Below are 17,779 nucleotides of genomic sequence, written 5' to 3'. Positions count from 1 at the left end.
TTTTAGTTATTATTTCCTTTTACTATTAATGCTATTTATAATAACAAGATTTATTTCCTTCAATTTCCTTATTCCCTTGATTTAATTTATCATTTAATCTATTAGTAACATAAAATTGACTTTTATTATTAATGACATTATTTATTAGTATAGAATTAATCTAACTATAATTTTGTTTATAAAAATTAAATTTGACACTTTTGAATTAAAACATTAATTATTAATATTAAATTTATTATTTTTAACAACTAATTATATATATTTTATTAATAATAATTCTTAAGTCAAACTAGTTATATTTTAACGCCTAGTTGTCGATTTTCTCCATCTATTTAGTTTGTTTGCAAGATCTCGTTCCTCATCTTGTCCTGAAGATGAACCACATTGGTTGGTTCGAAACACATCGATGATTTGTTATACTATGTGATTTTCACCGAAAGATTTATTTTCATATAATATTATGGATCACAAAAGCCTGAAATAAAAAATACAAGCAATCCACTGACATACAAAAATTAGCAAGGGACCTCAGACAACATCGACGAGAACAAATTAGGGAACAAGAATACCAGAAGAAAAGAATGAGGAATCAGGAGTGTGAGATCGAAGATGCATGAGAATCCTTAGAAGGGTTGAGAGGTGTAGCATCGCTCACCCCAACAAAAGATGAAGTTCTACTGATAACTCTAAGAGAGCTAGTAGATGCTATGGAAATGAATGATTTTGGTCCAGTAGTAAGAATTTCTCCAAGAAGACCCTTGTCAAACCCCAATATAAGATAATTTCTTCAGTTGAGGAACTATTCTAGAATACCTATAGTTTGGTATACTGACAACAAACTAAGAAACCCTCAAGTAAATGAAAATTATACTCAAAACCAATTGAATAATATAGTTAGACCGAATACTTCTCGAACTGTCTAACCTCACGATCATACTTCCCTTATTGCAGCTCGTATTTGTTGAATAAAACCGAAGTCCAAAATTAGTCGATGGAGATCCAAGACCACAAATAAGTCGATCCACAGAATATATAGATAGGGGGGTGTCAGACCGATGAATCATTATATCAAGTCATCAACATAAGAGAGGAAAGTAAAATCTCCAACGACGAAACTAACAATAGTGATTAGTTTCATTTGACTCAGTCGACCAAGATGGGACTAAATCATATACCTATTTATGAAGGAGACGAAGATCCGAAGAGGCCCTCGTTCTTTTGCAAAAAAGTATTGGTTGAAAATGATATAGCTGATGAAGACAAGAAAATGGCACAGCTTGTTGCAACGTTAAGGAAACGATCCTTAACAAGGTTTATGAATAAAAAAATAAAAATAAAACAAAATAAGATGAAGGATGAGATCAATACCATCTTTCTCACCTTCTTTAAAGTGCAAGACATTAAGCACTTAGTAGCACAAAAGCTAAAAGAAATAAAACAAAGACTGAACGAATCTATACACGAATACGATAAACGCTTCAAAGATTTATTAAGTAAGATTCCATACACTATCGATGAGAATCTACTAGTATAATGGTATCTGGTTGGACTACTTTAGGAAATCCGCAGTCCATTGTGAATGCATGAAATCAAGACATGTGAAGAAGCTCTTAAACTAGCCCAGTGTATTGAACAAGACATCAAGAATCAATTAATCAATTCACTGACTGACAACAAAATTGAAGATATATTAGACCAACTACATAGCTCTTTGCTACAATTATCACTACAAAAGAATCACTTATGGTGCACCAATTGCCACATGGAAGGACATACGAAAGATACATGTCAATTCTTAGAATACTTTGACCAAGACATTTGAAGAATACAAGTTGATGTCTATTTTGACATTTGTCAAACTGCTTCTAAACATGCTACTAAACATTGCCAGTATAACCTACAGAATTCTAAACCGAAATGGTGTGCAATAGCTTAAGACAATGCACATTCCATCTAGGAATGTCCATTGAATGGAAAAAAGTAAACCCAATTATCATGTTGTATATCATACCCAGGCCACCGACCAATTATCAAAACCACCTTCATTTAATGGAAGAGGGCGAGGCTGACGAGGTCATGGTGGTCGACGAGGCGGTTACAACAACAAAGGTCGTGGTCGGGGCTGAGGACATGGGAGATTTTACTGTTATACTTGTTGGAAAGAAGGACATATCACGACCAAATGTCCCTTAAAAGATAAAAATGACCTACGCTTTTGCAATATGTGAGGTTTGGGCAACCACTCGTTGGAACACTGTCCAAAAATTATAGAAAAGGTTTTAAATAAAACACCCATTAATCTTCTATAAACTATCCTGAAGCACGAGATGTTGACCTCTAAAAACCTTCATGTAGTTACAAGGTCAAGAGATGGAAGAGATAACAATGATTAGAATAATCAGTTGATCTGACCTGTCAAGAAGTCAACAACATATCCATACGTACAACAACAAAATCAAACAATGTCCAAAGCAGTTGAATTCTTTACAAAATAAAGTGAAGACCAAAGACTAAGGTTCTTGACAAGAATTCAAGTATGCCTAGGTTCTTGACAAGCTTAAGGCTGAGCGCGAGCGTGGTATGACTATTGAAATTTCTCTCTGGAAGTTTAAGACAACCAAGTATTACTGTATCGTCATTGATGCACCAGGCCATCGTGACTTTATCAAGAACATGATTACGGGTACATCACAGGAAGATTGTGCTGTTTTGATTATTGATTCTACCACCATAGGTTAATGAGCGGGAGAGTGAATGTGAGCCGTCGGATCAAAGAGCAGCGGATCCAACGGTTGTCGCACGCGAAAGACGCACGGAGATTAACGCGTGGGAAAACAACAATTTTGGGTGGCAGGCGGTTTCCCCGCACCGCTTACCAGGGCTTGGCGATGTTAGAGTCGGTCTGGTCATCCCTCTGTCAGAGATCAAAACTCTTTTTGCATTTCATTTTTAGGTGTCTCACTCGATTCACTCAGTTGCATTCCGCTAGGGGCATGCCATAATATGACGCAAGGGCTTTGTCATTCATCCCCCTCATGCTTTGCACTGCTGGCTCAGGTCTGTTCATCAAAATAAAGTTTTCATGCCTTTTGATCAGCAAGAGTTATTTTCAGTCACTAGGTCTAGGGTTTCACAAGCTGTGTCTTCACAATGTCCAATAAAGCCAGTAGGCCAAAGGGAGGTTCTTAATAAGTTTTCATTTCAAATATTTTCATCGTCATATGGATGGATTATGACTTTTCTTCAAAACTCTGTTTTGAAGACAAGTCGACATTTCATTTTTTGTAATAATTTTCAAAAATTTTCAGTTCTTGAATTCTTCAGGCGTAGCCCTGGTCTCCTTTGCCAAATTCCATGTCAGCTATTCCTGCAAAAAATTGCCAAGAATTTCATCATTTCAACCAAAAAATCAAGGAGGAAACAAAAAGACAGAGTTGTATTAATTGTGAAAAAGTGCCAATTTCAAAACATTATAAAAATGGGTTTTGGAGAATCAAAAATCAAATCCATGTCTCCATGTCTTTATAAAGATAATTCCATGAGGATCAATGTCATTTTACATGCTAAGGTCAAAGGGAAGCATTTCAAAGTAAATTGGGTGAGCAAGTGAGTAACTTGGGTGAAATCGGAGGAAGCTTGGCCGGCGTGGCGCATACAACAGGTGGTGCGATGCACTGGAGGAGCGCGGTGCACTGGGAGAAATTTCCCAGTGTAAATTTACACAGGCGCGGCGCACTGAAACGGCGCGGTGCACTGGGTATGTGGCGCGGCGCATACACCTGAAAGCCCGAAATTGTTTCAAATTTCACCAATTTGCTCATAACTTGCGTGGATTTGCCAGGTAGTGTTGCTATTTTGATATTTCATCCAATGTTGTGATTAGTGATGGTGGTTTATGGATGACAATGGGTGAAAACCTATATCAAACCCTCCTTCTATAAACATAAGCAAACTTGTTGTCAGGGTTTCAGAACTCACTGTTTTGCCACCAAAATCATTTCTCCTTCCCATTGTTCCCTTGTCTTCACCAATCCCTAATTCCCTATCACCTAAGTTTATTATTCCCTTCTCCTACATGCTCTATCCCAAATCCTCCAACCTCACACCTCAAACCCTATACAACAATTCCAAACCCTAAACCCTATTCCCATACATAAATCCCTCAAACCCTCTCCCATATTTCCCTATCAAATTTCTCCCAATAATTCCCATTCCTCACTATTATTTCCCCTTCCTAACAGTCCCTGTTTCATTTGTTTTTTCCCTTTGCTGGTAGACCTTGCACTCTAAAGAGCAGTCAAAATAGTTTTCATACACTAGCATCTTTTTCTCCAAGGCAGTTTGATAAAACAGCAATCATGGCATCTGAGCATTCATCGGACTATGAAGTGGAAACCCAAAGTGACTCACCCTTGGAAGAACAGGCACCCCGGAGGCCTCATAAAAGTGGCATACATGTAAGAGAAGAACCAATCACCCTTATAGAATTGCAGGCCTGCCCTCTTGCCATGTTTTGTTTTCAGCATCAATCATACTATGAGTTTTGTCAAAAGGTGGCTAGTGTTCAATTTCATCATGAACTAGCTCATCTATTCGTGTTGCACTTACATGGAGATCAAGCTATCTTAGCCGATGTCACCTTCACACTTACACCAGAATCTGTCTCATTAGCAACCGGCATACCGAACATTGGAGAACCATGGCACAAGAAGAAGAAGATTGACCGACAGCATTATGAGCCATACATTAAAACCGGTTTCTTGAGGCAGCTCAAGAGAGTCTTCCCATTCCGATATCTGAAAGATGAATATGCTCCACTAATGAAGTTGATCATGAAATATTTCAGTTGTGAGGGACGGTTCTCTCGTCTCTATGCTTATCACATCAGGTTGCTCATGCATTTCACCAGGGTACGGATGATGAACATTCCGTATTTCTTTTGCCGAAACATAGAGAGGATGACCACCCTTGTGCAACACAAAACACCTCAGCAGCAACTTAACAATGTCTATCATTTTGCTCTTATTAAGATTTTGGTGGTTCATCAGCTTGGACTACAGGGAATCACTTGGGATGATTTCATCTCTCGTGACTTCTTCAGAGCTTCGTAGGGATTATCAGAGGTTAAGCATGAAGGTGAACCTTCTCATCAGTATGAGCGCCATGAGATCGCTAGTGTGCCGGTATTCATCACATATCAGAGAGGCACCAGACATTTGTTTGCAGCGGCAAAGCGTGTGTTATCTCCACCCGGGGTGGAAGGGGCCTCGCTTTCTCCATCAGCACCACCAGTACAGGACAAAGGCAAGAGGCCAATGCAGGATGAGGGGCCTTCAGGTGAGCCTTCAGGTGAAAGAGAGACCAACTTCATTCTCATTCATGATGATGATACAGATACGGGCCCACAAAGTGCCAAACTTAGGGAGATCATCCAGGAGCAGCAAACAGAGATCCAAGCCTTATCTCTTGACTTGGAGAGAGCTAAGTGGACCATGAGATATTTGGAGCAGAGGAACAAACAGCTTGAAGATCAGCAAGCAATCATGGAGTTACATAACATCTGCGAGAATCACCAGGCTGCACAAAGGAGAAGAATTGAGCTCACGTCATTGGAGCAAGAGATTAATGAGGATCGGGAGTCTAATCTTGAGAGACTTAACATGCACTTAGAGAGGCTATTGGACAAGGCTGACAAGGACCATGCTTTGCTGAGACACATGGCTTTCCACTACATGGCACGAAACAAGGTGTGCAAGGCCTGAATCAGGAATTTGAAGGCAAAATTGAGGAAGGCAATAAGAAAGAAAAAGAGGCAAAGGGAGCTTGATTGTCTTCAGATATTGGCCGAAGCCTCTTTAGCCCAGCATAACACTTAATGAAGAAGTTCCAGCCCAAATTTCAAGAAATTTGGGGCATTTTTGGCATTTTGGCAAATTTTTGTACAAAAAACATGGTTTTTCTCCCTGTGCGCCGCGCCACGTGGCGCGCGCTTATGATAGGAAGCTCAAAATGGAAAAAACTTTATATTTTTGGATTTTCCATGAAAAATCATGACTGCTGGTGCATGGGCAAGAAGTTTGGGCAATTTTTGAGTCATCAGGAGGTCAAAAACACTCAAAAAATGACCTCTCTGCCCCTATTTTGACACACAGGAAGCAGTCTTGGGAGATTGAAGTTTTGGAGGGGCAAATGGGCACCAAATTCAGAAATTCCACTTGGGTTGGAAAGTAGACAGGTAGGGCTTTCCAACAAGAACACTTGGGCTCAATTTGGACTTCAGGAAGTACCTTAAACTCAGTCTCAAAGTGGCGCGACGCACAGAGGTTTTTTGCCCAATTTTTCACCTTCCAGCTTAGAAATTCGGCCAGTTTGACTAGTTTTGCTTATTGATGTAAATTTTTTATCTAACTTGATGTAATTGGATAAACATGATGTAATTTGGGCACTTATTTACTTGTTCTATAGGATTCATTCACTAAAAAGTGAAAATTTAATGAATGAATCAGTTTCCTACCTTATAGAGGCAAGTTTTTTTGATTGCCTAGATTTTAGTGCTTTGTTTAGAATTGGTTGAAACAGCTCCTAGAATGATGAGCTCGACCCCTAGAGGCAAGGGAATGGGTTGGGCTAGTCTATATCATGTAATTTCTAAGTCATTTTCAGGATTGGACACTTGGGATTGCTTTGGCATATCATTGTACATTCTATCTCTACATTTTTGGCTAAGGAAAGACCAAGGTTTTGAAGCACTGTTCAGGATCCATGTGGCTTTATGTTTTGATGGTGTGCTTCTCTAAGTAATTTTAATTTTATTAGTGTTATGTGTATCATTTTCCTCTCTTTTCTTCTGAATTTGAACAAATGAGTGATTAAGGTAGAATCCATTAACTGCTATGCTCTGCCTTTGAATTTGTTTAAATTTCCATGTTTTCATCTGTTTAAGGAGAATTCTCGAGACTCTCTTTCTCTCCTTAGCTCCTCACCAGTTTGATCTATCCATTCACTCAATTTAAAGCATCAAAACGTTTGCCTTCCTTGCCCCAATCAGAACTCTGCAGAAACTGTGCCTCATCCCCGAGCCCAATTTGCCTTTCCCTGTTTCCAACACAAAACCCTCAAAAACTCAAATCAAATCCTTTGCACTTAATACCTAGCCTAAAATCAGTTGCTAAATCATTCATCTCGAGCCCCATCGCTTGTCTTTTGCCGAGATTGACCCGGAGAGAGCCCTCTCCTGTCCTCGTAGGGCTAGCTACGAGGCTGAGCGTGGTTTGATGTGGACCTAGAACCTTGTCTTTTCAGCCGGAGACAATTCTAGGCTCTAATAGGCAATATCCGTATACGATGACACGATCCTGTAAGATCACGACACGTGGAAGACAAAAACCACCGCCCCCGCGGGTTAACGTGCACGTAAGTCCCGCGATCGGGGCTTGCGACTACCGTCCGATCGTGCGACGGACGGTCAGATGATGAGGAAAGTGCGCAGGGTTTAACACCGCCCCCGCGGGTTAACGTGCGTGCAAGTCGCATGATCGGGGCTTGCGACTATCGTCTGATCGTGCGACAAACGATCAAATGACGAGGAAAGTGTGTGGGGTTTAATCGTGCGGTAAACATAGCAGAGCCCGTCGGATTGTGGGCGATTGACGGTGGAGATCAAGGCGGTTTCAATCGCATGGGTTTTCGACCGTTATGACAGGGAAACAGTGAATTTGAGGATTTGGCGAGGAACAGTGACTTTTCACTGAGTTATAGAGTAAAAATGGAGGTAGCAGGGTTTATTTGATCCTCGAGTTGTTGGATTATAGCAGAGCTAACAATTGTAATTCGGCCTCTCTTCCGCATTAACGTGACCTGTAAGAATTTGATGAATCCGAATAGACAGAGGAAGCCATGGATCGGGAAGCTGAAAGATCAAGCGAGTCAGAGGAAATGACAGCGACCGAGGAGGAAGCCAAAAAGGCGGTGGAAAGTGGAAACGATCAGTCAGAGGTGCCTAAAACACATAAAAACAGAAACACAAGGTGAAGTGTTGCTAATGTATGCATAATCTGTAAGAGAGGAAGCCGAAGAACAGGCAAGAGGTAGGAGAGACCAGAGAAGCAGGAGAACTGGAGAAAGGCAAAAGCTCAGCAGGTTTGGGTGTAGAAAACTGCATCAAAACAGTTTATACTAAGATTGGGTTGGAGCCCAAGAGGTTGGAGCCTCATAACTGAACAAGACTAAAGTCATTAGGGGTAGGTGCTCCTAAGTGCAGAACCACTGCAAAACAGAGTTGGTGCTCTGGAGGTTGGAGCCTCACTGAAGTCCAAGTTGGAGCTTGGCAACTTTTCACAGTCAGATATATATTTATATTGTATTTATTTCGTTGTACTGTCTTGAGTTTTTTAATAAAAGCATTTATTCCAGCTGCTGGTTTCTGTGTTCTGTGTATACATATACATATCTATATATGCTTGTGGCAATCACTAGAATAAAAATTGTAAGAAATACTCATTCATCCCCCCTCTCAGTATTTCCAACATATCTAAGGACCTAATCTTAAAATAATTTATCAAGATTCTAAAGGAAGATGAATATGTTGCCTAACTCGTTTAACTATTGAATATGTTGAAAAATTGTAACGAAAATAGAGAAAGAGGAAAAAATGTCAGACAACTTTCACATGGTAGTCAGGTAGATGATCATGACCCACAAGTTGACTTGGAAATAAATGGGTTTATGATCAAACAAGTAGTTTTCTACTTTGGATCTCAAGTAAATATCCTTCCGAGAGACACATAGATCAGCATGGGACAACCAAGTCTACATAGAACAATTAATTATCTTAAATTGGTCGACCAAAGATTCATTGAACCAATCAACACACTACGACTAGTTAAAACATTGATAATGGGGATCCCAACAAAATTCAACTTTAAAGTCATTGACTTAGTCGATGGAATCCCTGCCTATCCCGCATTAGTTGGCAAACCATGGGGACGAAGAATGAAGGTGACTATATCACTAGAAAAAGATAGAATCAAATTGAAAGGAAATAACAAAAATATTATCATTCCTTTAGATCCTCGTGAAGGAAAGCCTTGGGTAGAGTCTACCGATGAAGAAGTCGAAATTAGAAAACTCTACCAGGTGTTACATTATGAGTGTGATTGTGTGGAGCCAAATGATTTGGGTGAAATCTTAACAGGATCTCCTCTTTCAATAGGACATAATTCAGATACTAAATTGTATGAATGGAAAATCGAGAATTATGAATCAAAGGCAAAGGAGTGATGGTCGATACAAGCTATTCCAACATCTAGAATTGGACCTTGATATTCCATCAAGGTCATTCCATTCATACAAGAAAAGAAACACCGAGAAACATTATCCGCATTTCCTACTGATTTAACAACTGACTCTAGTTCTCACATCTGTTTTAAGGAAAGGGAATCCTCCGTTAACCATGTAGAACATGTAACATAATCAATTGAAGAACAAGGACAAATGCATAACCTAGTGCAAACTTTCACTGGTCAAACAACGAGATGGTGGGATACACATTAATCTCGACTTCAGACCTGGATGACTGCAAAGTCTTATTTTATTGAGCGATTTGGAGGAATAAATTTATCTGCACAAGAAAAAATACCAACTTTTAGTTGGTCAGGACCCTGTTGAACACATTAAAATTTGTGAATCAAAATGGCAAAGAATCATATATAAGGATGAACGTGTTTGGCCACACATGTTCCCAAACACACTAACCGATCTTCCAAACAAGTGGTATTAATTAGAAGAAGTGAGGGGCCATTCCCTCCAATGGAAGGAATTAAAAGAGAGCTTCATCAGAGATTTCCAATTTAAACCAGAGGAGGCAAAAATGAAGGATGATGTCCATAAAATCAAAGAAATTGTACTAGAAAGACCAGTCGATCCACAGACTTCAACAAATAATTCATTAACCTGCAATTATATAACCTCTACTATAGAACATAAGATGGCCAACCAGTTAGAAATGGAATAATCACCCATTGATGGCCAAAGTTTTATCTTGAATAAGCATCATCCCGAAAATTATAAGAAAATAAAGTCATTATACAAAGTCGACAAACAGGTTGTAGATAAACTAGACAAGTTAGATTTTCTACTGGCATATTAGGAAGTAAAAGTTGGGGATCAATGAATTGACGAATCTAACACCCGACTGGATGGACCTAGAAATTAAGATAAGACAAGTTGACATATCAAATGACGATCGACCAAAAATCGCCTAACTAGGAGACTATTGGTCGGAGAAACAAATAGCAGAATTTGCCGGACTACTCAAAGAATATCAAGATGTATTTTCTCGAGATTATAAAGACTTAAAAGGATTAGTTAAATAAATGGGAGAAATGAAGATTAATATAATACCAAGATCCAAGCCGATAAAGAAGAGACCGTATATATTAGCTCATAAGTACAAGCTTATTGTACAAAAATAAATTGAAGGAATGCTTGTTGTTGGTATTATATACCCAATAGAAACATGAGAATGGGCAAGCCTTATGGTTGTTCAACCAAAAATCACTACTTGACAAGGCTTCGCATATGTGTCGACTATCGTGGATTAAATAAGCTAGTAGTCACTGACCCATTTCCAACTCATTTTGCCAATGCAATCATTAACGAAGTAGGAGGACATGAATGTTATTCCTTTATGGACGATTTTTTAGGGTACAATCAGGTATCCATAGCAGAAGAATACCGAGTTAAAACAACATTTGTTACAAAATTCAACTCCTTTGCATATAGAGTAATGTCGTTCGGATTAAAAAATTCACCAGTTGTATTCTCAAGAATTGTTGTCACAACATTTCAGGAATACATCTATAAGACCATGGTTGTTTATTTTGATGACTGAAAAGTATACACACTACTAAAAGATCATATTCAATGGTTAATGTTAATGCTCGAAAGGCGTAGATAGATATGACTATCCCTTAACATAAAGAAATGTATTTTTGCAATTACCATCGGAATACCATTGGGTCATGTTGCTTCTAAAAACAAAATTAAAGTGAATATGGCAAAAATAAAGGTAATTTTAGATTTGAAGCCACCAATTAACCAGAAACAAATTAATTTATTTCTAAGACATACAGGGTACTACAAAAAATCTATTAGACACTACTTTGACATAACATTCCCAATTAATGAACTCCTGAAAAAAGACATCCGGTCTAAATAGTTTCATGTTCATGTTGATGCATCGAGTGTGGTAGTCGGGGCAGTCTTAGCGCAACCCGACGAAGAACTAATAGATCACCCAAATGCTTACGCCAATCGTAATCTAAACAAAGTAGAAAGAAATTATTCGATGACAGAATGTGAAGCCTTAGCAATGGAATTTGCTCTACATAAATTCAAGCATTACCTTTTGGAAAATACTTTCATATTCTATATAGATCATCAAGCCTTAAAATACCTCATCAGCAAACATGTGCATCAAGGCCAGATTTTCCGATGGCTACTATTATTTCATGAATTTGAATTTGAAGTTAACATCTGACCTAGAAAACAAAATGTCGACCTTCATTATTTATCATGACTATAATCACAAGATGAACCAATGGATATCGACAACGATCTTCCCAATGCACACTTATTTCAATATTGAAGCAGTCTCTACTGAACTCACCGAAATAACAAAATTTTTCCTCACAGGTAAACCATTGAGAGGAAATAATAATAATAATAATAATAGAGATTAAAGGAGCACCATACACATTAATAAATGGCCAACTCTATAAACTAGGAATTGATGAAGTACTTCAAAGGTGTGTTCTTGGACATGAAAGAGAAGTTATCATTAATGAAGCCCGCAAAGGGGGATCTAGAGAACACTACCAAGGAGACACGACTGTCCGCAAAATAATGCAAGCAAAAATGTGACATATGACAAAGAGCTAGTCTACCCCTTCCAAAACATTCTATAATTCCATCTTTACCATTTGAAATATGGGGGATCGATTTTCTCGGTCTATTCCCTAAGAGAGAAAAGCGAACAAGTGCATAGTACATTATTATTGCGGTTGAATATGTAACGAAATGGGAAGAAACAAAATCGGCAGTTTCATGTACTAAGGAAGTTGGAGCCGAATTTATATATGAAAACGTAGTGATGTGTTTTGGCTGCCTTCTAGTCCTCATTAGCGACAAACAAACACATTTTGTTAATAGCACAATTGAAGTCCTTACAAAAAATTCATGATTGAACATAGAAAAACTACTACATACTTCCCCTAGGCAAATGGTGCAATTGAGTCCTTTAATAAAACTTTGCACAAAGGATTATTGAAAATATGCAACATAGACAAGGACAACCGAGATGACAAAATTCCAGCAATTTTATGGGTTTATCATACAGATTATAAGCAGTAAACGAGGTTGACACTATTTAAACTTGTTTTTGAACAGGAGACAACGTGCCATTTCATTGTTCAGCGAATGCGCAAGCCGTGTCGACCATACTTAAATTTAACACAAAATTACAAGCACAACGACTCCGAGAACTACATCAACTGGAAGAAGACCGACTATATGTGCTATATCATCAACAAATTAGTAAGGATCAACAAAAGTGTGGCACAGTTGTAACCTATAATCTAAACACTTCCAAGATGGAAATTTAGTACTATTATATGACAACCGAGTGAAAAGCAAACCGTAAAAGCTTGAAGTCGCATGGCTCGGCCGATTTCTTATTGAAGATATCCGACATTCAGGAGCAATTCAACTAAGAACACTGTAGTGTCACCTCTTCAAGTCGCTTGTTAATGGTATTCGTTTTAAAAAATACATTACATAAATAATAACTAGTATAGGTTAGTTGTAAATTGTCAGTAGCTAAATAACCAAAATGTAAAAACGTAACTATTTAATAAATAAATAAAAGTAATTATTATATTAGTCAATTTTCCTTAATTTACTATAAATTTCTAACATTAACAGAAATTAGTTATAAGTGTAGCTGACATAACAATGAGAACATCGATAAAAAACCATCCTAGGTAACATTTTAAGAGCAAAGAAAAATTCAGAGCAATACCAATACCAAGATGATCAAAATGAAAAGCATAAACAAAAGAGTTGACCTGTAACACATAGGCATCAACCAACCGACCAAACTCGTAGAGTATGATTCCATAGATCACTAAGCATGGAGGGAAAAGACGACTAATCATAGTAGAACAGTTCACGAAATCCAATTCTGAATAAATACAACGTGCCTGAAGGTGACCAAGAAAAACATAAAAGAAAAAAAGGCGAGTTTATAAATCAAGGAAATCAAGTACAATTGTCATCCTCTGTCCCGTCCCATGTCCCACACATATCAACACCATCATATTTCCGCAAGGGTCATTTCAATATTCCCAACATTTACTGCCCACTCCGAAAAAAAGGTGGCGAGTTAATTCCATGCACGTGCGAGATAAAAATCAGTAGATTACACGAAAATTGAAGAGACATCTTGAGGTAATGCAAGCAAATGAAAATGACGGTGCATTTAACGTCACCTCTATAAAACTCAAGTAACACCATGGATCTCTCAAAATCTTGCGAGAAGTTCTGAGCAACTTTCCTTGTGACGTGAAGGACATCACAGACATTCCAAGTCTTGTAATATTTGATTTAGAGCTGCTTGATTGTTTGCACACAAGAGAATTTCGCCAGGACTTCACCATGACGAAACGGAAGGTCAAATCAGAGGAAGAAGAAGTTACAGTTTAACCCGAAACCAAAGCTCGGTTCAATCCTATTGGTAAAACAGAGCTTGAAGTTCGTATGTATAATATCTTCCATGCAAATGTCAAAGAGCTCACATGCGAAAATCATTTCTATGCTTATCTCAAGGGGGCCCGTTGGTCGCAAAACTTTGAGGGATGAAGGACGAAACCACCAAATATCTAGTGAGCAGATACCACAATGGAAAATTGTGGCTAGACCAACATCATTCCATTTCTAGCACAACCATCCATTTGATCACCAAACTCCCTAAAAAAGGAACTAAGGTACCAACCACGACCGATGTGAGTCGTTGTCTTACGAAACTTGTTGTAGTGGCTTCCGGAAAAAATCGTAAGGTCTCATGATTAGTGAGGTGCAAGACCCTTTGGAAAGATGGATATGCATGATTGTTTATCTGTGAATGACTTCGTCAGGTCGAGCCTCGGATGTTAAGCTCACCATGCTGGAAGCTATCGACGAAATAGCAAAATATGGAGTTCAGTATAATTGGGTAGATCATGTTGCCGACCTAATTAAAGTTAACTGTCAAGATTGTCAGAAATATGGTAAGAATATTCGTTTCCCTTCTTTGTTGATATGGATTGCTATGAAGTCAAACCGACCAGTTGGGGAAGCCGACTTTACAAAGAAACATCTAACTATGATGAAAATTTTCAAAATTTTTGCTAGTGCTTGGTTAAGGGGACCTCAGTCACTAGGGCCTAATGAAATTTTTAGAAACTAATTGTTGAATATTAATAATATTTTTGATAAACGACAACTGCCCTAACATGTTCATCATGCTCTGCCTCCCTTCTCTCATATTCAATTCTGCCTAGATTACACTAAATTCTGGTATAATAACATTCACAAGGTCGACCTACAAGAACTCCCCTACCATACCATGATAGAAAAAATATTTGATGAGTTAAGTTGTTAGTCTAATAATAAGTATGTCATTCCACCTGTCGTATTTGAACCCACCCATGACATCGTCGCAACCCTATAATATGTTGAAATTGAGGAGAAATTTCAGGCTAGGATTTACTTGCAACCCTTCAAACTCAATCTATCCATACCCTTAACTGAAGTCTCACATAGGTCGGCACATAAAGAGCTTGTTAATGATAAGTCTACCCCTTCCAAACTTAAACCATCCCAGTGGAAAAATATACTCAAAAATATTAAACTAACTAATCCAGCCAAGCAACAAAAGTTGGATGTAGTTCTTAATGATTTGGAGCTTGAACAAACTACTGTCAAGAAGCCTTCTAAACATAGAACTTTGTCCATCATAATGCAGATTCAGAATGTCATGGAAATTGCAAAAGGCTTGCTCCTGAATAATATTGAGTAGAAAATAGATGAAGTGCTTCAAAAAGGCAAGCAAAATACTCAATCATCTTCTCAACCACATAAGAAAAATTGTAAGTATGCCATATTTACTGAGATTGGCTTAACCAAGGACACCCCCATTAATTCTCTGACCTGAGTTGTTGAAGAGCACAACCAAACTGGCCAAGATCAATCCGACCAGGAGTATTTAGGTGGAGAGCAGTCTGATAAAGAGGAGTTTGACATACAAAGTTCTGATAAAGAAGAGTCTGGCAAGGCGAAATCTAATGGAGAACAATAAGGAGAAGAGTAGTTTGATAGGGACCAGGCACAAAAGAAAAATGTAGAACAGGGTCAGTCGGATCACATTCAGACATACAAGTTTCAGTCAGAAGATAACCACTTAGACGTCTAGAACAACTCAGGTCCTACTTATAAGGATAATTCATTAGAACGAACTCAGTTGGATGAACCCATCAGAGAACTCAACTAGCATACAAACCATGCTTTGACTAAGTCGCAACAATAAGAAGCATGATGAGTACCTATCATTAACATGTAATTAATCGAGGTACCACCTCCGTTCCGACTACCCAAGGAAATGCAGGTTCGGCTAGAAGAGCCACTTCAGCATCCAAGGATAGGAAGAAGTGTGTCGATATCACTACTAAGTATTCAGAGGTTAAGCTTTCTAGTGAAGTACAACTCTTTTAGGTTATGGAATTATTTTTCAACTCTACTAAGAAATTACTTTAGAAAATAAAGAAAGCTATTGATAAGATTCATTGCCTTCAATAATGAGAAAGGGAGACTTGGCTAAAGTGTGAGAAGGAGGCAACAAAAAATTAAACATTATTGCTCTAGCTAAGAGTGATGATCATCTCATTGTTGTTCAGCAATTTGTAGAGAAATTTATTGACCAAAAATTCAAGCTTAATTCACAAGTATCAAATTTGCGGTCTCGACCTACACTTGTTTCTAATCCTAGCTTTATACAAGATTTGCATAAGCCCCATGACAAATTTTTAGTAGCGAAACAAATATTGGAAGCTACACTTGATAAAGGGGTTGCTATCATAACTACTTTGAATAATTGGCCCTCCAATTTGGCTATTTTTCACTTGAAGATAAGGGCCTAAGAAGTGCTTTTTAGGGACGTCACGACCAAGCAAACTTCAAATTCTAGAGCTCAGCAGACAATAAATACTCAGCTGGAACAAGAGAGGGAAAATTATGCACAACTTCTACAGCCGTATCATCAATGGTTGTGTGAAGGAAATAAATCCCAACATGCAACTTCCAATTCCTTTGAGTTTCTACACCAAATTCTGCATTAGGTAGAGAGTATCAAGAAAAGTAGACCATTAAATTAGAGGATAGAAGATTCTGCAGCGGTAGAAGACAATGTGAAATACTTGTATGACCTTATAGAGTCGAGTGTAAAAGCTTGAGTAGTTTCCCAAGAATGGTAAATCTTCAACGAACACTTACAGATGTTGGCTCCAGTGATCTATCAAACTGCTTTTCCTTGCATAACTCCAACACCGCAAGCATGTTCAACTTCTCTAGATCCACTACGACCTACCCATCAATTCTATGCACCTAGTGTTTCTACATTTGTTGTCGTCTCATAACAACAATCTCACGCAAAAGAGGTTGGCCAAACAATGAACCAACCATCCCGGCCAGCCTCAGAGATGTCGACTGCAGTAGCAAAAGCACCAAGTTTTGATCCACCAATTGCTTGATCTTGATCTTTATTTTACTTGTAATTCATAAATGTTGATATACAAAGTCTCTTTTGTGTTTTTATCTTGTTTTTTTGTTTTTTCCAACTCTCCCCCTTCTTTAGGATGAAGAAGGCATTGAGGGTGGGGGAGATGTTGAAGGAGCTAGTCAGGTTGACTAACTAGTCAAATATGAAAAAATCTAGTCGCCCCAGTCGACTAGCCTCAAGTAACATATTGTAACACGACAAATGGATAACTGATGGTAGAATAGACAGTGTGGTTAATCTGACAATTAGACTCTTGTAACTATCACGTCAATCTATCTAATAGTATGAATGTAACAATGATTCCTCATATAATATGGAATACATATAACCGACTTGGTTATCTCCCCATTACTGTGTCTTGTCTCTTTTACATGCTTTTTATATGCTTATTCGTGTCTGTCTACTGGTAACAATATATACTATTCGGTAGATTACAACACCATTTTTGTTAAGTGGTTTACCTTCCTTCTAAAAAGATATGATTTAGTCCAAGGAACTTAAGACTCTTAAGGAGACAATAAGGAAGGATGCATATTTATATGATCAAAACACCACCATAGTAGAATTTTAAAAGTCTTGGAAGGATAAGCAAAGAAAATCAAGATCAAAGGAAGAAAGGTTTCAAACCTCATTTCTTTAGAAGTATTTGTGGCACTTATTAGTAGAATGAACTAGTTCAAAGTGGATGAAAGATGGATAAGTCTTCGAGGAAAATGGAAATGGAACCCATTAAATGGTGGGTATGTGAAGGAGAACATATGTATACAGATCACCCACAACATGGAGACATGGTGAAGACCATGCACAACATTCAAGGAGCTACTACAGTGGAAATTGTAGCAAGGAACCTTATATTTTTGTGGCTTTGAATAATGGAGAACTAGACAATTTATCAGACACGATCAAGTT

The sequence above is a fragment of the Pinus tabuliformis genome, chromosome 2_2 (genome assembly GCF_031772625.1).
Source record: "Pinus tabuliformis cultivar Carrire ecotype Pingquan chromosome 2_2, CPIR1, whole genome shotgun sequence".
Classification (NCBI taxonomy): Eukaryota; Viridiplantae; Streptophyta; class Pinopsida; order Pinales; family Pinaceae; genus Pinus; species Pinus tabuliformis.
The sequence above is the reverse complement of the archived record's forward strand: the minus strand, read 5'-3'. Positions refer to the sequence as shown.